We start from the raw sequence: 10,581 nt of genomic DNA on the forward strand, positions 1-10,581 counted from the left end.
CTGTTCAAAATTCGAAAAGAATATTGAACATGTATAAATGGACGGCAAGGCAAGATCCCGTACCTTAAAAACTACCGTTGGGCCGTTCAACAGTTGTGCCCACTGGAATCAATCTTTTTGTTTTAACGCCTTAGCCACTAAGCATGTACATAAGCTTTAGTCGAGAGCATGTGTTTCACTACAAAAGCAAAGTGCACTATTGGACAGCTTATGAGGCCCTCTCAGAGTTAAACAACCGCTTGGCTGTTTCGGCGCAGCACATATATTCATCACGTGCATCTTTTCATCAGCACTTATGAAGAGGTACCTCCCGCCTACGCCCAACAGCCGTCGCATTGTCACACACAAACCTCATCTCGAGCTTTCGGTGCGTCGCGCTTTTCAAAACATGATCCAGCGTTAAGCCTTGCTTCCGCTAATTTTACTCAAAACGTCGCGCTCTCTTCATACCTTGTGAACGCTGACTTCAAGGACATCGTTAAGACGAGCCGTGGCTACGCCCTTAAGTGAGAAGTACAAATAAACAATGAAACGACGGTTACACGAAATGTACGAGTGTTGCCACCGTGCAAGTCTCTGTAGGTATCCGAGCTCCTTAAAAGTGTGCACTGTAGTGAAAGGTGCAACCTACAGAAGGTATGAGAGGCTAGTCATTCACAGAGCTAATCGTGCTTGAAATGGGCTTCGCGCTCAGCAGTATGTCTTATGTTCGTGAACAACTGATTCAACAAATGGCAAGTTGAATAATTGTTAGGATCGATCAACTGTATGACGATTTGTGCAACACTCCATAGCACAGAACAAGAAAGGCAGACGGGAAGATGGAAGTGACGATAAATCCTCGGAGCACGGAGTGTCGCTGAAGCCGACGTTTCGACAAGCGGCCATTTCTTCGAACTTGTTTGGGGCAGCGCTAAGGAACACACGGACAAAGACACATAGTAGACGCCACGGGCGCTACTATGTGTCTTTGTCCGTGTGTTCCTTAGCGTGCCCCAAACAAGTTCGACGATGAACCAGCTCGTCCAAACCAAAGTTTTCTAGGCAATTTCTTGTTGCAGCAGAAGACAAGTCCGCTTGTCGAAACGTCGGCTTCAGCGACACCCGTGTTCATGAATTTTTCAGCACTCCATAAAACAGTCACTTATTGTATTCCTCGAGTCTGCTGATGTATGTATGTAAGGTATGTATGTGTATGTATGTATGTATGTATGTAGTATGTATGTATGTATGTATGTATGTATGTATCATGTATGTATGTATGTATGTATGTATGTATGTATGTATGTATGTATGTATGTATGTATGTATGTATTTATGTATGTATGTATGTATGTTGTAGTGTGTATGTATGTATGTATGTATGTATGTATGATGTATGTATGTATGTATGTATGTATGTATGTTATGTAGTATGTATGCATGTATGCATGCATGTATGTATGTATGTATGTATGTATGTATAGTATGTATGTATGTATGTATGTATGTAGTATGTATGTATGTATGTATGTATGTATGTATGTGTATGTGTGTATGTATGTATGTATGTATGTATGTATGTATGTATGTATGTATGTAGTATGTATGTATGTATGTATGTATGTATGTATGTATGGGTGTATGCTATCCTAAACACGTTGCGTTTATGAGTAATCCATCTACTGAAATCAGACCTTTGCTGCCTCACTGCACTATAACCTGCCAAGAGAACCTGGGCATGCATGCACTGACGAATGCATCAATAGCGTCGTAAAGTCTTACAACGGAATTGTTAGTGAGCGTCTGTCCTGTCCACGCCTTTTTTTTTTCCTTTTACTACTATTGTACCGCTCACCGACGTCACATGATGCTCGAACTGGCCCAGAGTGAACGCTTCTGAGCAATATCGCTTCGTTCTTCCGAACGCATACGTGTTGCCGTTTTGATAACATCATGCAAAAGTAGAGGATGAGACGCCTAATTAATTAATTAATTAATTAATTAATTAGGTCGTCTTACCCATACGCCGAAGGCGTTACGGTGGAGAGAGTTTAAACCAATTGAATAGAAACAAGAAATAGAAATAGAGTAGGTACCCGTGGTGGTGGTCTAGTGGTTAGGGTGCTCGACTGCTGACCCGAAGGTCGCGGGATCGAATCCCGGCCGCGGTGGCCGCAGTTACATGGAGCCGAAATACTAGCGGCCCGTGTAGTTACATTTACGTTAAAGAACCCAAGGTGGTCGAAATATCCGGAGCCCTCCACTACGGCGTCCTTCATACTCAAATCGTGGTTTGGTGACAAAATTCCAACGAGGGAAGACACACATTGTGATTGGACCCCCCCCCCCACCCCCACCTCTAATCTTTACTTAACAGTCCTCTGGAGTCAGTAGCTGTAAGACAAAATAAATAAATATTGCTCGCTTGCAGCAATATCTAGGTGCCATTAAATGCACACCTATGCAAAGACTGTGTATTGTTTTGCCAGTCGTCGTTGCAGCGATAAGAGCGTGAACGGCCATGAAAGCTGCGCAAATAGCTCCGGCATGCTCCACTGTCACGGCAGATGTGTGCCGGCATCGTCCGACGGCACTGCACTGTTCTATAGCAGACGAAGAGCGGATCCATTAGAGGGGTGCGCTCTTGTGTCCTCACACTGTCACCACCACTGTTGTTCCTAATGTCCGAGGGCAAACAGGCGTTTCAAAAAACGAACCCTTCAAACAACACAAGTGGCATATGGGATGCCACTCGTTGAGAAGGCACGATACAAGCCGCCACTGATGACGTCATTTGAAGTAAGGTGTCTGCGCACTTACTGGAGAAATAGGAAGGGAAGAAAATGTGGGACACGTCTAGTTCAAAAAGAAGATTAAAGAAGCGGTGTGGCAGAATCACGATCATTGTCTGCATCGGTATTACGCTTCCCAGAGGGCGTCGGCACTGGGTCGCTGCGACGGGAGCATATACAGTGCTTAAAATCGGGGGGGGGGGGGGGGTGCTCGCTCTCCGCCCCCTCCTCCTCCATTTTTTAAGGAGGCGCTCGGACCGCTTTGCAGGTCAACTGTAGCACTGCGGCACCCATTTGACAAGCATGGAGTTGCTCTTTTTTCTTTTTTTTTGCAGTAATGCTCTGTGCGAGAAAACCATATCACCAAGTTTTCGAATCATGATTTAATCTCGGTTATTCGGTGATGGGGCGTCAGAAAAAGCAAAAAAGAAGACAGTTATCGTCGTACAGCTGAATGCAATTTCCCAAGACACTGCACACCACGGGTCCGCAACTGTTCGACTAAGCTTCTTGGCACAGCACACTGTTTCACGAGGCACACACAGAGTGAAGCTACCAGCTGTAAATTAGTGAAGGTCCAGCTGGCTTCGTTAGGTTACCAGCCAAATTTCATTCATTTTGTTGTGCATTACGAGTCTGGTGTAATGCCAAAGACGCATGCATTTTGCCTACTTTTCTAGGTAAGTATGTGTGAAAATAAAATATAGCGTTGTCGTGCCCGAGGTCCTCAATGCGGTGAGTGAACTAATGTTCTTCGTTGCAGCTAAAGCTATTTCCTTTATTCCTTTGAGCTCTAAAATCTTTAACCCTTTACAGCCCGAGTATTTTTGAAAAGGTTTCCAAATGCCAATTTTTTAAGGCTTGATTTGATCGACACATGTAATATATGCCCGAAATACACTATGAATAATATATTTCTTTTGTAACATACAAAAGCGTTTGTTCAATTCTACCTAAGACAGTAAGACAGTTGGCTGCACTGCACTGTGATCGTCCCGAACACAACTTTGTGACCACAGAATAACAATTTAGATTAGATTATTGTTATTCTGTGGTCACAAAAGTTGTGTTCGGGACGATCACAGTGCAGTGCAGCCAACTGTTACATATATAATGCCATATTTGATTTTATAAAGGAATCAAAGAGACCGCCGTGCTAATAATGAAGTATGTTTAATTATTATCAGTTTTATTTTTTGACTTGTTTATTCCTCTCATTTTATTATTATTATTTATTATTATTATTATTATTTATTTATTTATTTATTTATTTATTTATTATTTATTTATTTATTTATTACTATCATGTTTCACTTTGCAACAGATTAGTCAATGGAGATTTAACTGTTATCTTATTAACATTCAATAAAGAAACGGAAGCTCACACCTCTAACGTTCTCTCTGTCTACAAATTATCGTTCCAGTATTTTTTTATCCCCGCGAATTCTAGTGCCGCACGATTCACGGCCGATTCCCCGTGGTTGGTTGAGCCATACCACAAGGACCCCACCCACCTCCTCCCCTGCATTTGTATTGAACAAAAATGCTAATAATAATTAATGGGTTTACGTGCCGAAGCGACTTAGGCTATGAGATACGGCGTAGTGAAAGGCTCCGAATAATTTTGACCACCCGAGTTTCTTCAACGACCATTAAAATCACACAATACACGGGCCTCTTTCATTTCACCTCCATCGAAATGCGACCGTCGCTGCCGAGACTGAAACCGCATTTTTGGTCAACAGCCGAACACCGTAGGCGCTATAGCCAGCACAACTGACGGCAACCGCTTCAATTGCTTCTTTGGCAACGAGAAATGTAATATTTAAACTTCATCTGCATTCTCTGTAGTGGGTATGCTGCAGTACTAAAGCGAAATAATGCCAAACTTAACCAGAACTTCGTATTCCAGAATGTCAACTATAGCTCTCGTTGTTCAGGCCCAAACGTCCGAGACGTAGGGACAGTTTCGGTCAACTCACCACCGACTTTGCTTTCTGTGCCTTTTGCAATTTGTTACTTGCTTGCGCCCTGGAGTGATCAGCTTTACGAACGGCTGTTCTTCACCTGTCAAGACCAGGGAGTGCCGTGACGCGAAATGCAAGAATCCTGTGGTTGACTTCTTGCCTAGAAAAGTTTGACTCTTGCCTCGAACCCACACCTTGTTAGAAAAGTTCGTTTTTTGTTTTTTTTTGGTTTTGCTTGTGCTAACTGACACGCAAGGCAGATCACGCAGTTTCGCCCCTCGGCGCGTGTTGGCAATTTCGTAAAAGGTGGGTAAGACTAAAGCCTTAGTGGTGCCTCATCGAACGCGAGAATTGATCATCGTCGGCGTCAACACGAGTGATGCAAACATCATCATCACGTGATGACGTCACACAACGTGACTCACCATGACGTCAGAGATTGTCAAAGATGTGGCGTCATCATGACGTCACTGTGACGTCACACTACGTGATTATCACATGACATAGTTGCTCGGTCAAAGGGGGACCGATCACGGAGGCAGGGCAAAACCAAGTGAGGGCAGCAGAAAGCTTGCAATGCCTCCGATCTTGGAGGCAGTGCAAGCCCACGTTAGGTGCAGGGGGGCGCTGGAGGATCACTACATCAACTGAGAACAGAAAGAAGATTATGGCTTTCGCATTGAAGTCGTCTTAGGCGAATGCATAAGGGACGCTGTGTGGTTTTCGTTTAGTGTCAACCTGCATGGATGTCAGGGTGCGCACAGGTCCTTGAAACCCTTGAATACCCTTGAAATCGAAAGTGTGTTTTCAAGGCCCTTAAAAACCTTGAATTTCGGACCAGTCCTTGAAAAACCTTGAATTTCTTGAATGCTAAATTTGAATTGTATTTGTCATCATGAAAATGGTTTTCGTTGCTCAACTTTTGTCTTTTGTTTGAGTTCTAAAATGCGGCAGGAAACCGTACCAATTTTTATACCTATTTAGCCGAATCTCGTTTGGCCGCTGGCAACATTGGACTTGGTGCGAGTTTCGGAGGCAGCGTTCAATGTAGACTTCGTGTCAGTGGCTTAAAACGTCACTACCGGCGCTAGCGGAAGTAGTAACGGCTGCGAGCGCAGTCGCCCCATCGCTATCGCATGTCCATTGTCTCCGTCCAACTAGTCCAACGCGGCGTCCGCGTTTGTGCGCGGGCTTTAACCTAGTCGTGTCCTTGTGCTACCAGCGCTTTTTGGAATGAGCGTGCCTTCTACGTGTTTGTACAAGGGGTGCAAGTGATGTGTTGATATGTTAAACAATGCCTGGAAAAAGCAAATTTCAGACTACGTGGCTCCACCATGACGACTACAAGCACTGGATTGCACCTGACACGACGAATCCGCATCGGGCTAAGTGCAAGCTTTGCGGCAAAACTTTTGATGTGACTGCCATGGGTGAATCCGCTTTAAAAAGTCACATGAAAGTGCCAAGCATATTGGCGCAATCAAGATGGGGCAAAGGAGTGCGTTGAAAAGCTACCTGACGCCTGTTCCGACAGAGCAGTCCACTACAGCGTCTCCGTTGCAGTCGCCAAGCTTAAATGATGCTTCTAAAACGCACGAGCTTGTCACTGACGCAGAAATTCTTTGGACTTTGAAAGTCGTCACATCCCACTTCTCGTACCGGTCGTCATCCCAAGCAGGGGAGTTATTTCGACGCATGTTTCCGGACAGTGAAGTGGCGAAGGCGTTTTCTTGTGGTGAAAAGAAATGCGCATATGTGACATGTCATGGACTCAGGCCTTTCTTTCTTTCGGCCTTGCAGCGAGAGATAGAACAGTGTGAATTCTTCGTCGTACTTTTCGATGAGTCGGCAAATGACTGTCTGCACAGTAAGCAAATGGATGTGCACGTGAGGTGTTGGGACTCCGCCCAGAAGGTGACGACAAGATATTATACCTCCGTTTTTCTGGGACATTCTACAGCGAATGACATTCAGGAAAAGTTGCTAAGCGCGCTTGAGCCATTGCCCCTGGCAAAGATTCTTCAGATATCCATGGACGGTCCCAATGTCAATCTGAAGTTCTTTAAGGGCCTCCAAGAGCACTTGCAAGAACATTACCAAGTTCAGTGTGTGGACTTAGGCACTTGTGGACTTCACACAGTGCACAACGCGTATAGAGCAGGAGTTTCAGCTACTAAATGGGGACTTGATTGCCTGCTGTCTAGTCTAAGCACACTTTTTGAAGATGCCCCAGCACGGAGAGAAGACTTTTCGTCAGTTACAGGCCAGTGCACTTTTCCTCTCAAGTTTGTTGCCCACAGGTGGTTGGAGAATGTCCCTGTCATTGAGAGAGCATTGGTGGTGTGGTCTGACATCAAAAAGTACATTGAGGCTGCTAGAAAGAAAGAAGTTAATCTGCCGAAGTGTGCCTCATTCAACAACTTGTTTGAGTTCAGCTGTGATGCTTTGCTGCCAGCAAAGTTGAATTTTGCGTTGTGTGTGGCAATGGCACTCAAGCCTTTTCTGGTAGAGTACCAAACAGACAAGCCAATGGCTTTTTTTCTTGCAAAGGATTTAGAAACTGTTCTCAGGAAGCTGCTGATGAAGTTTTTGAAATGTTCGATCCTCTCTGCCAAAGGAATCGTTGGCCTGCTGAAGGTCGATGTTGATAATGTTGAGAATCATATTCCACTTGAAAAGGTGGATATAGGCTACAAAGCCGAGCAAATTATCAAGAATTCTCGGGTAAGCTCAAGGGATGTGTTTCAGTTCCGGATGGAATGTAAACAGTTTTTGATCAGTGCCACAAAAAAAGTCCTAGAGCGAAGCCCCTTGAAGTTTGTATTTGTTAGGGGCCTTTCTTCACTGGACCCGCGACAGATGTGTTCAAAGCCCGACGAATGCCTTACAGGTTTTAGAAAAGTGTTGGATACCCTCATTGCTGCGGGTAGAATAGCTGAACACTTTCGAGACACTGTGCTGGCCGAGTACACGGAGCTTCTGCACGAGCAGAAACATAAGCTTCGACAATATGACAAGAGTGTTGATAGGCTGGATGAGTTCTACCCTGACCTCTTGAAATTTAGTTCCAGCTACTCTGAGTTATGGACCATCGTAAAACTTTGCTTGTCCTCAGTCACGGCCAGGCCACAGTTGAACGTGGATTCAGTGTGAACCGACAGGTGTGCGTGGAGAATCTCAAGGACCTTTCCTATGTTTCACAGCGGGTTGTGTGTGATGCGGTTGAGAAGGCAGGTGGTGTTCTGCAGGTTCCAATCACCAGGGAACTGAGGATGGCAGTGTCAGCTGCTAGACACAAGTATGGAGCATACTTAGAAGCCGAGAAGAAGCAAAACCTTGAAGCTTCAAAGCAGAGGAAAAAACAATGCATAGAGGAAGAGCTCGATGGAATGAAAAGAAAGAAAAAAAGGCTAGAATTGACAATTGATGACCTCATGGCTTCTGCAGATGCCTATGCGGAAAAAGCAGAGGCAGCAAACGATGTGGCACACATTGTCAAGTCAAATAGCTTGAGGAAGACGGCAAAGGAGAAGACTGGTGAGCTACACTCGCTCAACGTCCAAATTCAGCAAAAGCTTCTGGAGCTCGCCTGAAGTGGGCAGCCGCTAGGTGCTTTGTGCATTTGAAGCAATTTGCATTGTGATATTTGATGAAGCTATCTTTATTTATTTCTATTGCGTGCAATACAAGCAGAATTGCATTGTGATATGTATAAGTGGGCAGCTATAAGGAGCTGCTTCCTGAAGATTTTTGTGCATTTGAAGCAATTTATGTTGTGATATTTGGTAAACATATCTTTATTTTTTATTGTGTGCAATACAAGCAGATTTGTATTGTGACATGTATTTTTCTTTGTGCAATAAATGTCAGACCTTTTGAGAGCACTCTTTCAAGATCTTCGACATGGGAAAAAAAATTACCTCTCGAAGAGGGCCTTGAAAATCCTCCTATAGGGCCTTGAAAGTCCTTGAATATCCTTGAATTTTCTCCTTTGAAACCTGTACGAACCCTGCAAGTCGGGAAGTTCAGGCCTTGCCTAGCCGCCGCCTGGCGCGCCTGCTGGACGGCCCAGATTTGGTCGGCGAGCTCTATCTGTGCAGGGCGTCGGCCCACCTCGCCAAGAGAACATCGGGATTAATGCCTTTAGTATTTGCTTCGTATTCCCAGAACATGCGTCTGAGTGTAGCACGTTCTATACCGCAGGCCTTGCAGGTGCTGTGGATAAATCTCAGGGTAGAATCTATGATACGCTAGCTTGGGACTTAAAACCCCAGATATTATTATTAGATGCGAAGCAGCTTATGGCGGAGTTAAATCCAGTGCGCGGCGTGACCGCCCTTACTGCGCATGCGCATCCTCCTCCCCCTCCTTTCCTACGCTCTCCCCTCCCCTCGCGCGCCTCATTATCTCCTGTACAACGCCGCGATGAGCGCCCTCCTACGCCCCCCCCCCTCCCCCATCTCACGCGCCTCATTCTTTCCTGCGCAACGCCGCGATGAGCGCATGTGCGTCCTCTACCCCTCTGTCTCCTCTCCTACGCGCCCCGACCGCGTTCCCCGCTCGCCCTGTGAGAATTAACGGCCAGGCTAGAGGGAAGACACGACGCGTGTAGCGTTACTCTTCGGATTTCACGACGCTTTGAATGGATGGATGCAGCTTATGGCGCGGGACTTCACCCCAGCTTAAGAACTTGGCGATCCAGCTCCTAAAAAAAAAAATTACACCATCTTCCGCTCAAGCGAACCATCTCCCCGCTGCTTCGCATCCACACATGGTTCCCTTTAGTGGGAGGTGGTGTAATTTTTTATGATACGCTAGCAGCTTTGGATAAGCGTCAGTCTGTAGCTACCGTGAGGTGGTAGCTTAGGCTCTGCGTAACGTCTATCTTTCATCTATTGTAGGCTCTGCTTTTATTTTATGGCCATGAACCAACTCGCCCAGCCAAGCGTTTTATTAGAACCTGCATAATCCTTTGAAGGGGCCATGGAGCACCCCTTGGGCTTGTTGAAAAAACACATCCCGCGGAAAGCTGACAAGGCTATGAAATGCTCAGCCAAATATTGCAGTCGTGCGCGCCGCGTAAAGGCTACAAGCGGAGTGCGAAGTTGCTGTTTTATCAGGCGCCCTCTTTTCAAACAGAGGCCGGTTCTCACTCTCGTCGGTGGGCGGGGCGTCTGCCGGCTGACGTCACGGATCTGCTTCGCCGCGTCGCAAGGGACATAACATCCTCATTGACCGATAGCCGACAAAATAGAGAGCGGCGTTCAGATCAGATGCTCTTCTTGCCACGGGGTGCCGCCACTTGCCGGCGCCGCACTCCTCAGTATGCTAACTTTACACCGTATCCACACTCGCGCACGCGAATCACAGCGGGAGAGCGATCGCGTTTCACGACGCGCGCTGACCTAACTTCTTTCCCCCGTGCCATCCCTCCTTGTGTAGCTTCCAGTGCGCTCATTGGGACAAGAAAAGAGAGAAAGCGCTGAGAGCGTGCGCCAAACCCCGTAACTCCGCTCGTTCTTGACGGATTCGAGAAATTTTTGCGGCAATCGATTCGAGAGGCAGTAAACTCAGATAGTGAGGTCATTAGATCATTACTTGGAAAAGTGGTTCATGATCCATTTAAAAACTGATTACATTATGTTCTGAGGGAACCTAAGACAACGCAGCAACTCTCGGGCAGTGGTGTGGCCTGAATACGAAAAAAAAAAAAGCTTTGAAATTTGTGAGTCACAGCGACATTCAAGATGTTGAAGTTCTGACGCGAAATTCAGGAACAAACCTCGACCATCGTTCTTTCTGCTCACAACGAACCTATGCCGATGAGATTAATGAGGACT

This window comes from Rhipicephalus sanguineus, chromosome 3 (assembly GCF_013339695.2).
Source record: "Rhipicephalus sanguineus isolate Rsan-2018 chromosome 3, BIME_Rsan_1.4, whole genome shotgun sequence".
NCBI classification, from domain to species: Eukaryota; Metazoa; Arthropoda; class Arachnida; order Ixodida; family Ixodidae; genus Rhipicephalus; species Rhipicephalus sanguineus.